The following is a 16,515-nucleotide window of genomic DNA, read 5'->3' on the forward strand; positions in this document are numbered from 1 at the left end:
GCAAGCCGATGAAGACAGGAGACAGAACATGACCGATGACGATGGTAGATGACGTTTAATGAATGTTCGCGGGCCTAGCGCGAGCGCTCCTGTCCGCGCCACTGCCCGCTTCTTCTTCCTTGTCGTCCGTAACAATATATGCCCCTCCCATACCGGGCTGCGAAGGGTCAGAGGTCATTTCGGCAGTTCGAAGGCTGCATGTGTCCAATGTTTTAGGGGAATCCCCCAATGTGGAGCAGATTTATAAAAACTGAGAGAACGCTTATAAGTTTCACCGTATGAGTTCACGCGATAGCGCCTTTAACACCGTCGTTTCATTCCGCGTATTTTTGACACTGAAAGACTGGCACAAAGTTTGTCAAAGTGTTAAGCATCTTTAGTAAATTGGTTTGCTTAATTTGTTTTTTTCGCGAAAATGGAAGGCGTCGTATCTGTACCATCTCTCGCTAGACACCTATACCTTTACAATTAACGGCACAAGATGTCTTCGGCTTGAATGCCTGTCGCAGATTAGGCTCCAACGTGACTAGCAGATGGGTGCTGAACGGGAAGCGAAATGTCATGACGTCACCCTGAACGTTGCACACGTAACAGTTGCTTAACAATTTTGTTACGAAAGCACGTGCGTACTTTTCCGACACGCTTTTCTCAAGTATGGGTTATATATACAACGACGGCGAGGCATCTTCGACCGAATGAGCTGAGTGTACCCTATCGCGTAGTAGTGTTTCCTGATTAGCATCCACCCAGCCGTGCGGCTTTGTAGCCCTACGGGTGCGCTTTTACTTCCTTGTTAATGCGTACATTAGAGAGATTTAGTATACCGCGATTCGCGATCCGCCACCGTGACCCTCTACCGCTCGTGGGCGGGGCGCACACGCCGATTGGTTCCGATGCAGCAGGTCTATGTTCCGACATCAAGTATGTGGCGCCATCTATCGGCATCAAAGGGATCTGGGTATGCGCAGTGGAACGCGCTGTGGCGGATCGCGGATCATGGTGTGCTAAATCTCTAATATTGACGAGTACTGTTAAAGTGTTAAATGAAGAACTAGTCTCAGTGTTAGAGAAGATAAAAAGGGGGGATAAAGGTAATGGAAGCTCAGTCACGGCAGCGCTGAGACAGATAGTTTAGATTGCGCCATAAATTCAACGGCTTCCCTTGCAATGTGCCTCCAAAATCATGCATTTATTTTCTCTTAAAGTAAATAAAATGCGGAGTGAAAATTTAAAACTTCAACACACCTCGCTTTGAATAGATCTCGTGATCGCCGCCTGCATGAAAGCTTCGTTTGCATCATATAACGAGGGTACATGACTAAGTGGATGTAGTTGTTGTTGTGGCTGTAGGAAGAAAGAAAAGAAAATGCACGGGCCTGCTACTGACTCTGTAGCTGAGCCACCTCCGCTACCTTGTGCGGACAGAAGAGATAATAGACAAGAAAGAAAAAAAGAAGAGGGAGAGAAAGACGCGCGCCGCAACAGCCGTCGTCCACCACCACCGAAGTGGTGGCGGGTGCAATGACGGCCTACAACAGATAAAAATCAGTGGCTGGCTAGCCCCCGCCGCAAGCGGCGTTGACCTACCGTCCCAGTCCCGTAGGGCCAGGAACTGCCATCCTTCACCACCTCCCACATTTTTTCTTGGTTCCCTGTTGAATTCTGCCCTTCCGGCTGGATGTAGCTGAGCGGGCTTCATTGCCGAGGTTATACCTTGTGGCCTGGGGCCCGTACTATTTCGACTATACCTATTACGGTAAGGAAGTCCTCAGTGGTGACATAGAGTTTGTAACGTTAAATTTAGTTCCTTCAGTGCGAGTCGCACACGCTATGCCACCTTTTTGGCTTCCACTATGCATTCAGTCCTTAGGTTTGCGTACCATAGGGTGTTGCCGTTTACTTCTACCACTGCCGACGCGTCTCTATACGTTTGCCAGAGCACGGCCGGACTCAAGAGGCGGCGGCGCGCCGCGTACGATTGAGTGCGACTGTGGCCAGATCGAGGTCTCAAACTCGTATTGCTGTGCGGGCCGCACTCAGAAAACGCTGTCCTTCATGTGCTAGGACCCAGAAAATGAAAAAAAAAAAAGATAAACAGAAACAAAGTGCATAAAGGAAGTGAAATTAATAAACAAGAACAAAATAAATAAATAAATCTGAAACGTCCCGTTCTCGTTCAACGAGCTCCTATTTTTCGTGGGAAAAGTGGTGCGTGCTCGGTCCTGGTTAAACGCGGGACGGGCCTCACTGTTACGGAGGAACAAAGATTAATAAGCACCGCAATCTTTTGTCCTCACAAGAAACAATTGTTTCCTTTGACGATTAGTGACTGTGGCGCTTATCTTGGAAATCAAATAGAGGTCGGGTTGTTCGACTCATAGCTCTTGAAGGCAGCTGAGGTCCTTCCGAATTTTGCGCAGAAAGGGGCAAATGCCTATTTTCATTTGCACAAAGAGCGTGTATACCGTCCGGAGCCATTTAGTCGGCTTTAGTTGGACAAAGTGTACGCTGGTAAACCCAGCTCGTGAAGCTGGCGTGTCCTTCCAGAACAAAGGTAGAGAGTTTCGGAGCCGGCGGCCCGCGACAGAGCGCTCCGCATGCCACGTGTTTGAAAACCCTTGTATATGCCGCTGGTTTATCGGCAAGCGATTTTCTTAGGGCCTACCCCTTACAAAAAAAGAAAAAAAATTATATAGACCTGATATAAATTTATGGCTGCACACTCGACTTTTGTCTATATGACATGAAATGGTGGGCTTGTTGGTCAGACATAGCTTGAGGTGATGCACCACAACTGCACGGCGCCTAGACGAGAGAAGGGTGCTGTGTATCCCCCCCCCCCCCCCCTGTCGTCTAGGCGTCGTGCCGTAGCGCTGCATCGCCTGAAGTTTTGTTTATAGACCGTTCATAGACAAATTTTAGACTACCTATAGATAGTCTGTAGATTGTCTGTAGACGAACGCACATAAAGATGACTGTAAACTTTAGTGTATTGATAATCTATATACAAATGCAATATACCTAAAGGATGGCAATAGAGTGTATAAAAGATGTGTGGAGAATCTATGCTGCTCTTGCTCTTGGGGTGGAGTTTTGATTTAATTTCTAATTTCCTTTGATGTCCTCGATTTTTTTATTGCGCTCGTGTGTGAGGTGAGGTTTAACAGTAAGAATTCATGGCCCTGTAGTGAATGAAGTGCGCGCGACTTGTGATTCTAATTCACCAGCGCGAGGAGATACAAACAAACAAACGAACAAACAAACAAAGAAACCGAAAACTTGAGATAGTACGCACGTCAGGAATATCTCCGTTCGCATGGTCCATGCCAGAAAGCCCAAAACCATTTCCTATCTTGCCGCACCCGTGCGGTGTTCTTTTTGTCTCGACGAGCAACGCCAGCGCGTACAGCGCGACACGCAAACGTACGCATACGCGGTCGCCTCCCATCGCGATTATGCGCCAACAGCATCAACAAACAGCGATGAAGAATACAACGAAATAACAAAGAAAACCTGTGGTGTACTACAAGAACGCATGCAGACTCTTGTGATGGGGCTACCGGTTTCGGGGTTTGCCTCGCCCGTTGAGAGGGGAGCGCTCATCTCCATGGGGGAAGGGAGGAGGAGAAGAAACGGCGGGCATCTACTTGTGCTCTGGTTGACCTACATTGAGTGCAGAACTCGTCCGTTCGTAGAATGAACCTCCTGCTTGTCGAAGCCCTGTTTCGAGCAAGGCCTTGAGCATGCGGGCTTGATAGGAACGTTCGGTTGGGTACAGTGAGACCCCGTCGGTCTCAAAGCGTTCGGCACTACTACCACTTATCTCGGTTATCAACTCGCGCATGTTATAAAAAACCTTTAATTTCTTTTTCTCTCGTTGTTGTCAGCCGGAAGACAACTGATTCCGGCCGACGTCTAGGGGGAAGACAGACGGTGAAAGGGGGAGCTGCGCCTCACCGGATCACCCATACTCTGACGAGTGCAAATAAAGATCTCTCTCTCTCTCTCTCTGTCTCGAACTTGGTTTTTCCACTAGTGCGTTAAGTGGGAATTGAGGGGTTTACGAATATATTAAAAATTCCCCCTCCCCTCGGAAAAAAAGTAACTGCGTAAAATGTACAGTGCCGGAAGTAGGACTAAGTGAATTAATTTAATTGCTTCCTGCCATGTTCTAATTGTCGCAGGTTAATTGATATTGAATTTTATGAAATTATTTAAAGGCAATTGAATTTTAACTGCTCGTTTGTTTAGGGGTAAATTGTGCGAAGGAGAAAGCTAGGAGGTTAAAGTGGAAGCAGTGGATGAAATTTTGGGTTGTGACAAGAACGGCAGAATCAGCGACCGGAATGTTGTTACTAGGGAAATATGCGTGGCTGCATGGCTAAATCTAATCTATGACGGCTTAGTCATTCGGTAAGCCGTAAGACTAACTCTACTGATTGTTTTTCGTTTAGTCCCTTGCGCTGATCATGTCGCATTATGCATTAAGGTGGAAAGAGAGGTATACCTCAGCTCCTCTCCAAGTTTATTCACTCACTTCATCTCCTCAATTCTGTCCACTCGTTCAGTCACTCCATTTTCAGCATTTACTCTGTACTCGTTGCACTCCATCAGTTGCACTACCGACTCACTCCGTTCGGCGGCTCATCAGCGTAAAAAAAGAGAATGCCTTTTTCCTTAGATGCCTGCTCTCCATCAACATGGCGGTGGTCACGAGTTGTTCGGGGGGGGGGGGGGGGGGGGGGGGGAAGGACACCGTGTGCAATAGCATAGGCAGTCTCTCAATTTTGCTTTTCCTCGTGCTCTGATAAAGAGGCCCAGAAACGGCGGCTTCATGGGCATCGAAAGAATTAAGTGCACTGGTCCTAATTCAGCCTCCTGAGCACTGGGTAACAATCGCGAACCTCCTGCTAGTCCCTCTCGCTACAATTCGAGGCGCCGCCCTTTTCTGACCGTTTCGATCACCTCTTCCTTGGCACCCAAATTGCTCGCGATCCGCCGCCACGGGCAGTCGTTCCGAAAGATCGTGCGTATATTCGTCGGCACGATCGAATCGCGCGTACTCCGGTGGCCGCGAAAAACGTGCCGAGGGGCTAATCGTGATGGTTGTGGCAGCTCCGAATTCGGCCTTGCATGCCTGCCAGCAAGTCTGAAGGCAGCGAGCCTTTATCACGCCCCCCCCCCCCCCTTCCCTGCACATACACACGACGAGGGGGAAAGGGGGAAGGGGGGGGATTGTAATCTGTATGTTCACGTTCGTCATTGTAGCGGCGTTCGTTGGCTTCGATAGTGCGTCGAGCCGTTACCTCGGTATCTTCCTGTAAACGAAGAAGTGCTGGGCTTCGTGACGCTGGCGAAATTAGGCGGCGATACATGTCTGGGGGACCAGTGAAAGATAGTGGGTGACGCTAATATCTGAGGGGGGGGGGGGGGGGGGGGGAGGTGTTAGTGTGAAGCACTTCGTTTTTGTTTCACTGATTGCTGTCAGGTAATATAGCCATCGCATTGACTACCTGCATTGTTGCTTTCTCGCTGTCCTGCCATTCATATGGTTCTTCTGCACATGTTATGCTAGTTTGGCTTAAAAATATAGTTTACTTTGTCACTGTCGGGTTTCTTAGCTTCAGGGTCAAATCTGCTGAGTAATGGTTAATACGCGTCAAATTATTTTGTGATAATTGATATATTAGTGATTGTATTGTGGACATTTTTTTACTAACAAAAGCAACGATGTGGGCTATACGAGGAATGCTTTATTCGTTGAAGGGTTTAGGCGAATTCTGAACACCTGACGTTCTTTTGTTACAAAGCGCAAAAGCCGAAATACCAGCATAAAGGCATTTTAGCATTTCGCCTCATCTAAGTGCGACCAATGTAGCTGAGATCAATATCGAGCCCATCAGCTGTCCAACCCCACCTCAGCTGGATCATTCTAACATCTGATAGTAGAAAGTATCGAAATGGCCATGTGATGTAAAGTCTACTGGGGAGTCTGCAAAACCGAAATGTGTGCTTAAAATAAGCACTGGTTAAATGCGGTTAAACTAGATTTGACGACGATGGCTATTTTACTTGGTCTAGCTAATACCACGTGCTTGTTCAGCTGACGTCCTCGCGCGTCTATCACGTGATCTCTGACGTTATTTGAGAATCAGTCACCTTGCAAGGTGAAAGATCGTTATGCATGGTTAAATGGTAGGTTAGTCATGTTGTCATCCACCAGCTCACTATAGCACTAACACATTGGGAGAGACTTTGTCGCTGGCAGGCTGTCTCAGTTTTACCTTGGCTCAGCTTCAATGTCACCACGAGATAAGCGGTTCCCGGGTTTATACCACCTGGAGAAGTAGAGCTCTAATAACTGCCTTCTTTCGTTATTGTAATGACGGCTGTCTCGTTGCCGTGCTAACAGTGTGCTTCAAGTCGTTAACTCCTTTTCCTGAGCTCCAAAGCTTGCCATCGGAACAGGCTTGTTCTGCTCTTCACCCTCTTTTGGCGGAACGCTGGCCTGAGACGTCTTTTCCGGAACAAAGCTTTACTCTGTACTGCGACTTTCATATAGTCTTTGGGACACTGCGGAGAGGATATCGTCTTCAGGCCCGTCTGTGCCGGCGGGCTGGCCTTGGTACATCTCCTCCGATTATTGGAGCGTTCGATCATATATTTCTACGTCGTAAGCGTGTGAAGCAACTCAGCAGTTGTTTTGATGCTGCTTTTTTTTTTTATGTTTGGCTTCTCTAATGGCTACCTGTACTTTCGTGTAAAAAGCTCTACAAATATCTGATCCTAATACTGTGTTCGCATTTACTTTAATTGCTCCCAATACTTTGGTCTAAAAGTCAGGGAAAAAAGAACAAATCCAAATCTTTCTCGCGCGAAAATATACTTCTTTAAACAGCACTTCGAAGTTGTGCTTGCCACAGCCTGGCTATCACAAGAAAGGAGTTTTTGCCTCTTGGAATTGCCGTCTGCCCTGTGTTTGACGCACCGGAAGCCATATATGACATTTTTATTAGGGTAAAAAAATGTGGTTTTGTTCTGGGGCATTTTACAAAGAACTATCCTCGAGGCCAAACCAATGTTTATAATTGTAAAAAGATTCTGGATGATTACTGCCTGTTCGAGTCCGGTTATGTTAGATATATCCAAGTTCCATACTTTCTTCTAGCCACCAGTTTAAGTGCGCACTTAATTGCCAGCGTTTCCATCAGCTTAGCACACAATGTGAGCGACAAAGGATGATACGAGGCCGGGTCCATCTTTCTCTTCGCTGCCGCAATAAAGGATGCAGACCACGCCGTCCGCCTCACGGCGGAGCGTCGCCGGTCTCCGGAACTTGATTAGAGTGCCTCAGGAGCGGCTTCCTGTGGTCAGAAGAGGTTTTGCAGCATATGGTTGGTAGTGCCATCGGGACCATGTGCACACCTACCTTGCATGCCGCTCAATACCTGTGATTCTCTAAATGTGAACAGGGCGCCCGTGACAGATATGGATCAGGGGGGGCAGGGTTCAGTTCAAGAATTTTACGCGATAGCTTAGTGACTCCGTACCGCAGAAAAGCCGGCGTCGGCGCTTTTAACGCGAAAATACGCGCGTGATTTTGCACTGCAATTATGACGCAGCCGATCTTCATGCAGCGTTCAAGATGGTGTCTTACTATTTCGCCTCCCATTGAGCATGAATATGCTAGTCAGAGATGGATGCATGTTTGCGATAGGGATTCGGACCCGCGGCATATGTGCCTCCTATTGCATGCCGTGTAAGCGTAGATGTCCTCGGAAAAGTGAGACAGGTACTGAGTCTTTCCGCTAACTGAACCCAAAAATATGTTTCAAATTGCGGAATGAATAGGCAGTGCTAAAGGCACTATCGCGTCTACCCCTAACGCTAAGTTTGAGCGCCCCTAACTTTTCACGTGCGGGGACACCCACAAATTATTCAGCCAAGCTCGGGAAATACTTTTGCTCGTGTGCGGAGCTATAGAGTTTCTTCGAAAGACAGTGCTCACCGTGCAAGACGTCTAGTCATTCGCCATATTCTTGCCATCGGCCAGGATCAGTCTTTTACACGTTATAGATAAGTAGCCGACTACAGTTACTTTATGTGGTATGTAACTGATTGCAGTGGTACGCGAATTACGACCTTCGGAGAGTAACTGAAAAATTACTGGAAAGATATAGTCGATTACTATATTGCGTACTTGACTTCGAACTTTGATTGCCATAACACAAATTTGTGATGTTAACTATGTAGAGTTGTAGTTCAAAGTTACTGGCGACATTTTTCCTCACTTCGTTATTCGTAGAGAGATTAGCAGGTGTGATGAACACTCACTCAATGCATTCGCTAGAGGGAAAGCTATGGATTATGAATATCTTGCGCACTAGCTCGTAGTCGTGCGCAATGCTTCGATGTTGATGTTTTTTTTTTGTGTTTTATTGCTGTAAGCTGCGACCAGTTAACTTTTTTTTTATACTGTATAATTATTTTTCATAATAGTATTCAAATAGTCTCCGTTGAAAGCGATTTATTGCGGCTCATTTTCGCATGATATGAGCCGGGCGTCCAGAAGGTGTATAAATGTGAGCTGCGTCTTTCTGACGAGCTTTCTGTGACTGATTGAGCCGAACGGCGGTGTTTAGCATGGTAGTTTGGGAAGCAGGCAGTGAACCAATAGCAGAAACAGACATTGGGCATGGAACTCGAACTAGGGTGGCTCACAGGGACAGAATTTGAAGGCGCAGTCTGCTTTCAGAAACAGTACAAAAAAGTAAACCGATGGTTACAATCTGTTTCTGGAAAACAAAGTAATTGATTACCAGTCATCGAAATCAGAAAAAGTAATTATATTACCTGGAACGTTACCGCCTAAAACAAAATGTTGGGGGCTTTAAGCACGATTTGAGCCTAGTCATTCGTTTTTGCGTGGTTCAGCAATGTTGTGCATGGTTTGACGGTTTGAATTAGGGGGCGCTGAGGCTTCGCCTCAGGAATAGTCGCGAGAGCGCCCTTAACGCTGTTTTTCATTTCGCGATTTTTCTCTTTTGATGTTTAAATTGGTTTTTGGGAAAAGAAGGCGTGGCATCTGTCTGCACTTAAGATCATTCTAACCCAACGAGGTGAAATCCAAAATTGCACCCCAAGTAGTAGAGTTTACGCTTTAAAAGTAGTTGATTAACAACCAAATCACATGAAAATGAAGTTGATTACAAGTAATCAGTGAATTGTAGTGTCTTATGTACAACTCTGGCTAGGATAGAGAAAGTTTCCGCAGAAGGAAGCCCGTGTAGTGTTTGCATGCCGGATATCGTCTTGCACGTGGTGAGCCTCTTTGAAGATCAGATAAGCGCATGTCAACCGTTGGCATCTCTAACGCGTGTGACAGCGTCCTTAATTAGAGAGAGAGAAAGAAGGAAAGAAAGAATTACTCATCCCCAGTATTGTGTCAACAACTGTAGTTCTGCGCCTCAGGGAATTTTCTTTTTCCTGCCACGTTCCCTTGTTAACCTGCCTTCAACGGCCGAGGCGCTCGTAAATATGACCGCCCCGACCCTCCTCGCCTCCCGCGTCCTTTTTTTTTTTTTTTTTTTCTGTCTTCATTGTCTTGCTTCATCGTTAAAGACATCGTTAATGTCGCAGCGTTAATCAACTTAGACACACTTCAGGAAGCTGCGCCAACGGAGCCAAGCGAGACGTACGCCGTCCTATACCGTCTTGGTGCCGTTCTTTGAGTGTACGCACGCTCACGAGCATGTATATATAGAGAGAAAATATGCGCTACACTGGCGTAGTACCTGCTTATAAGCGCACACGAGTGCCACCCTCTCTTTTGCGTCGTCCAAGCGTCACCTTCCCTCTGGCGGCCCCATTCCTGCACACGTATGTCTCTTTCCTCGTCTCGCGCATGCGCACACAGAAAATTAACGACGCCTATGCATGTTGGGCGCCGCTCACGGTAAACTGCTCCTGCCAACGTTCTTTCCCGACGCAGAATCGTTGGCGACGCTGAAGCAGCTTCCGCGGAAGTCATTTCATTGCTTGGCGTTTTTCCTCCACACCTACTCGGGGCATATAAGACGCGAAAGCAGCTCCCCAAAGTGCGGCACGAGAGAGCGCGCGACTACGGCAGTGCAAAAGCTGGTTCACACTGGAAACATGCAGATTATTGATAACGAAATAACTGCGCCTTAAAAAAGATGCGTTTTTAATTAAAAAAAAAAAAGAAATAAACTCTTTGCATACCGGACATGCATAAGTTAAGCTATTTTGCCTCACCGTGAACCTCCGGTTGCTTATGGAAATCGTAGCAAGGGGCAGCAGAAAGTTAGGTGGGCGGATGAGGCTAAGAAGTTCGCAGGGGTCAAGTGGATGCAGCTGGCACAGAACCGGGTTAAGTGGAGAAATATGGGATAGGCCTTCGCCCTGCAGTGGGTATAGTCAGGCTGCTGCTGCTGACGATGATGATGAACCTCCGGACATGTGCTTTCGCACTAACGTGCGCGGTGCTTTTAACTTCTGCCAACAGCTACAATGACGAAATTTTCTCCTTCCAGTCTGCTGCCACGAAACCTACGGACTGGTTTCGAAATCGACTAATTAGTGTGCGCCCAAGACACAGTTAATCTCTTTTCGTAAACATCTGAAGAGGGTAAACATCGACCGTCATCTCATTTTGTATTTGGCAGGCTGTGCTCTTGTAGGCCACCGTACGTACTGTGTCCATCAGCATTAAAGCATACGCTTTTAACGTGCACAGTTGCGACCTTTACTGGAACAGTTACCTCGCTTTACATTCGCGAGAATTGTAGAATGTCTTGGTTAAAGTGGGGCTTTATATGTTGGGTGTCCTACGATATCGCATCATAGTCTGAAAGACGGAGCTTAAGTGTTCATTTTTTTTTTTTTTTTGTAGAAAAGGCTTTTTATTTTTCGCGTTATAAAGTGAATGTTTGCAGGCTATAAATAAACGACAGTGACCTTCAATGTGGTAGATCTCAAGTCTCCCTGTCATGGTGGATCACGGCATATATGAAGGTAATCTCCTTCCCGGGGTGGCTATTTTCTTGTTTGAGTTGCTGTCGCACGCAGTTAATAGTGTTTTGTTTCTTTTTTACCATTTCATTAAAAATGCTTTGCATTATTGTGCGAACGAGTGCTCGCATCAGAATGGGGAATGGGAGTGTGTGAAATATAATGCACTTTCCTGGATGTATAGTTATACTTGCAGCGCCAACAGAAAGTGTTTTCAAACACTCGCACTCATTTTCAACCCGTAGAAAAGAGAAGGCGGACTTCGCCGCATGACTGAGGGCTTCCGCAGTGGTGACGAACGGCCGGCGCGCTGTGGTCGGACAGACAGAGCTAGGAAACAAGAGGAACGGAAAAGAAAAGAAAAAAAAAAAAAGACACACCTTGGCGTGTATCGTGAGAAAGACAAGGCTTCCTTCGGCACCGGCGGTGGTTGACCTGCTTTCTCACGAAACAATGAAGAGAGGGGGGAAACGGTTACGGCACAACGGCCTCCGCCTGCCCGTCGGGCGAAAGGACGTGTCGTTGACCTCGTCCATGCGGTGCCACTGGACTGCGCGGCCGCTACAATGAAAGCGCCGCCCAGCGAAACGGCAACCTCGTTTTTGCGAAGCCGTTAGGATGTGCATGCGCGTATAGCGAAAGTGGAGGGGCTTTGAGTGTGGTTCTATATCCGAAACGACGGCCATAGTCATATTCACCCATTTGTATTTTCTCTTCTTGGGCTCCAATATTACCCCGGAAGGAGACTGCAGCCATGAAATTAGGAGACGCCTACTTCTGGGAAAGAGTGCCATGGCTAGCCTTGACCGCCTAGTAAAGAGCAGAGACATTAGTCTGCCAACGAAGATCCGTATAACTCGTGCTATGGTATTTCCAGTTGTGATGTATGGATGCGAGAGTTGGACTGTGAAGAAGGCTGACCGCCGAAGAATTGACGCGTTTGAATTGTGGTGCTGGCGGAGACTCTTGAGAGTTCCTTGGACGGCCAGAAGATCAAGTCAGTCGATATTGTCGACCATAAACCCCGACTGCTCATTGGAGGGTCAAATTCTAAAGTTAAAGCTCAACTACTTTGGTCATCTGATGAGAAGAGAGGAGTCGCTGGAGTAAGATTTGATGTTGGGAAAGGTTGAGTGTCGCCGGAGAAGGGGTAGGCAGCGAACGCGATGGTTAGAAGGCATCCTCGAGGCGCTGCAGATAAAGTTATGTAATGTTAGGAAGATAGTGAGAGACCGGAAAGCGTGGCGTGACAATGTCCATAGGGTCACGAAGAGTCGGACACGACTGAACTTAACTGATTATGTTCCCGGGGAGAATGGCACGTCTCACATGCATTTCTTCAAGCCAACATGGTGCATAAGCCGTGCCGAAATCCATCGGCGTCCGTCCTTGTGGCGACGGCTGCAGTTACTGAGGGGTTAGTATCATCGCGCACAGCCTAGATTGGATGCCATTGGAGGAGAACGCGACGCCAGTGCAATGCACGTTACCCAAGTATGTTGCACCGCATGCTGTTTCCGTGAATGCCAGTGCTGTAGTTTACTGTTCGCTGCGCGTTCCCAAGCTTACCCTTTCGAGCATCGAGCGTAGGGAGTTTTAGCAGAACGCGACTCCGCTCCCCCAAAGGTATCGCTGCGCCCGTTCACCGGAACTCTCGAAGGCCGCTCTGGCCATGGCCGCCACGTTCCACGTTGGCTGCGGAAGCAATTTCCCGATCTGCACACCTCGAATGAAAAGTGCGGACAGCATTTTATTTTGTTTTCAGAAGATCAATGAATGAGCGAATGAGATTCGCGCAGAGTCTTCAGTGAATAAGGAGTACAATTCTTGCTGTCTTTGTCAAAACGTTACATTTCAGTGGTAGATGGCAGCTGACAAGCGAAAGAAGGGATGTAGGGGTAAACGGCTGAATTAATAAGTGGACTAAAGGATGAATGAAAGAGCTAGGTATTCGTCATACGAGGAAGTTTTCCTTATCTCATTACAACCAAGCAACCGAGGTTAACGGGCTATACAAACGTAAATTTCTAAGGCAGTAGTAGCATAGCTAGAGCGGCGACTTTGTTTACAGTGTATATAGTGACCTCAATGCATAAAGCCTCTTGTGCCGACAAGACTGCTCGAGCTGACGACTACAGCAACCAGAGGAACACTGCCCACTTCGCACATGTCATCCGACGTAGCTTGTGTAAAACACGCAGTAATCCCTCCTGGGAGCAGCTATAGCCGCACGCTCCCAAAAGGATCGGTCTAGCAAACCAACGGAACAGCCGCTTCACTTCCTCCATGGTCTGCAAGCGACCACGTGGGAGAAGCAAGACTGAGAGAGCAGACCAGCTTGAAGACAGAAAATCGGTTCTGACAGGAAGGAATACGCACCACCCAAGCGACAGGCTGTACTCAAAAGACGGAGTGTGCAACCCACCAGCGCTGCACGCGTACTACGCTCCGAGCTATAAATAACGGTGCACCGATGTGACGTAGCAGCAGCCTGCCTACTTCAGCGACAAGACGTCTTCCCTCGTCCCCGAACGGGTTCGCCAGGCTCGCATCATTCCGGCAGCGGCGTAGCGGTTCTTGACGTGCCGGTCAGATTTCGTCGAAGACGAGAGGGATAGCGTCTCGCTACCTCCTCGCCTTACTTTTTTTTTTCTCGGTCTTTCTTTTATCACTCTCTCCCTCGCTCCGTCTACAGTCGCTTGCCTCCGCTGTCTATTTTTGTTGACGAGCGCGCGCTGCTTTTGGCTTTGTGTGGCCGTCGCTCGGTTGAGGAGGGAAATGACCCGCAGCGGAGAAGTAGAGGAACCGCTGGAAGGGTTAACTAGGCCACCCCGCTACAGCGGCGGCGACTAAACGAGCACTGCCGCGTCCTGGTACGCGTGGCGCACGCTACCTTGCACTGGGAAACTGGCCGAGTGGTGCCGCTGGCCTGCAATGCAAGGAAGGCTAGGCTAAAACAGTGCGCCCCCCCCCCCCCGCCCCCCTCTGCACGCGCCCGGTTGTTCCTCTACTCTTTCGTGGCACGTGATTGCCCGATGCTGCCGTGGCTGGCTGTGACTGTTCTTGCGGGGTCACCGAAGCCGGGGGTTCGGCGAGGGGCCAGGAAATGTGGTGGTGTAGTGAGCAGTGCACAGTAGTGTGTAGAGCGTGGTGGAATGTGAAGGAAGCGGGAACCGGGTACGTTCTGCATGCCAGGATCTGCATTCTGCTGTACTAGTTTTTTGTAACGCTCTGACTGTGAAGGAACTGAGACACTCGGAGTAACGGTAAACTGGGAAAAATTGCCGTTTTTTTCTTCTTCGCGGAATGAACGTGCATTTTTGCGAGAAATGTGGTGATATAGTTTAATTAAGAGGTCCCTTCTCAAATTAGCTCTGCATTTGTTAACAGAGTAGTTAACATCAGGTGCGTTACTTCCCGGGATAAAATTTGTTCAGTGGCGATTCCATTTTTCCGGTTTGGATCTTGAATGCGATGCAATCCGAATCTGCGAGGAGATACTGTGAAACTGGCTCACAACCAGTGTGCGATAGTGGTCATCACTCGAGGTGATCTGGAACATAACAACCACTATACTTACAACAACCAGTCCATAACGAGCAGCAGCGGAACGCATGCAAATTTCCAAGTACAACAAGTCCAACACCTTCCTCACGAATTCAAATACTCACAGTCACAAAGTGCCCCAAAGCACGGGACATAAAAAGTTATTTAAATCTTACTGCTTTTTTTTCTTCTTCTTTTCTTTTAACGGAAAATCGCTAAAAGGCATTTCTATCGCAGCAGTTTAGCGTAAACGCCTACTTTCATTTCACATGATGCATGTACTGTAGGATATGAGCATAGTTTAATTATCTGTCGCACTTCATGAGTTAAGTTCGGGCATACGGCTTCCTCACACAGTCTTCAGATAGACGGCAAGGCAAGTCTTCGAATAAAAAAAAAATTAAAGAGAAAAGCTTCCTGTTCGACTCGTCCAATATCGCGATCTATAATGCGACTTAGGCCCGGCGGTCCCCAACTTCTCGGACTAGGAGCGCTTTACACCTTGTTGTGCCCGGCCAAAGCCGCCCAGAAATTCGGCCGGACGCCAAACTTCTCCGGCGAACGCCTCCTTCACAAAATCCGGTCTCTGCAAAGCATTAATGCACTGGAGGCGAGCCGTGCAAGGGGAGAGAAGCGACGTGTTTGAACATGAGCTGAGCATCCATGATCCAGACAGCTCGGCGACGTGGCCCTGGCGGTGGACCCCTTCTCGCCCCACGGAATATTTGAAGCAAGAGCGCAGCAAGCTCTGCCATTGGCCCTGTGAAAGTGCTGCCGTCGGATTGGACCATTTGAGCGTCAACGGTTTCTTGGTTACGGAGACTCAAGTGCTTCTGCTCGAGAGTGAGTTCATCACTAGCGTCCATCGGGAGCAGTTCGACCCCAGAGAGAGCGGACGCGGCGGAATCTCCTCGGCCGTCGCTGCGCGAGAACAGTCGCACATTACTATGTTAGCTTTCGGCCCCAGAGCCGATCTCTTTGTGTAAATGCCTGTAAATAGTGTATAAAGCTTTTTCTTCATCTCACCAGCGCCGACTCGGATTCATCGCTACCGCCCAGGGAGCTGACAGCCCTCGTTCACGAAACGGGTGACGAGCGCTACGCAACCAACTCCTTGGCACAACTCTGTTGGCGGGGGAATACTGTGTGATAACCCCAGCGGCACAACAACCTTCTGGCAGTTGCAGGAGGCCCATACCATTAGCCAGTACACACGCTTGGCGCAAACAGCGCCAGGACAACATTTTTTCAAGTGCCTCAAAATCACACCACCTTGTGTTCCGGAGGACGAAACTCTCCGTATCCCCGAGGGTTGGCGACACAAGCTGTGGGTGCACTCTGTCCTATACGCAATATGAATCCGGACCTCCACAAGGCCGTCGCATAACTCGAGAGCGGGCGCTGCACTCTAAACACGGCTCCAAATCATAGGGGTCTTTACGTCGATGCGGCTGGTCCGGCCTGTTCGGGCCACCACAAGACGACGGTGGTCCAAGGAACGAAGCGGCAAACGCCGATACCCGCGCGCTTATCATCCGGGCATCCTCCCCCTAGCGAAAAAACTCGATGAGTCACAATAACCTCATACAGATTTCTCATACTAATCTCTAATTCTCATATAATCTCATACAAATATCATTCAACGTATGAGAAATATATGAGATTGTATGAGATTTGTATGAGCTTAGTATGAGTCTTTATGAGAAATCTGTATGAGGCCGGCCGCTGCTGTGGTTTCGAGAAATTACTGACGACTGCGAAACTCGGCACCAGCGGTACCCACCTCGATCCGGCGAAGGGGCTGTCGAAGACCGACGGAAGCGTTCTGCGACAGCTGCAGACCAACACTTTCTGGTATGTGGCCTATGCTGCTCGCTACGACTCAAATGGTAAACCCGAATGCCCACACTGTGAAGAGAGCCGTTGCTCTTTATCTCA

General features: G+C 48.3%; 1 protein-coding gene across 2 annotated transcripts in view; it reads left to right on the top strand.

The window, feature by feature from the left end:
* LOC146182200 (tetratricopeptide repeat protein 39B-like) overlaps positions 1-16,515 on the top strand; it is a 124,685-nt gene that overhangs the window by 33,163 nt on the left and 75,007 nt on the right. The window lies entirely within an intron of this gene.

Source organism: Amblyomma maculatum, chromosome 8, assembly GCF_055883805.1.
Source record: "Amblyomma maculatum isolate TAMU_Amacu chromosome 8, ASM5588380v1, whole genome shotgun sequence".
Taxonomy (NCBI): Eukaryota; Metazoa; Arthropoda; class Arachnida; order Ixodida; family Ixodidae; genus Amblyomma; species Amblyomma maculatum.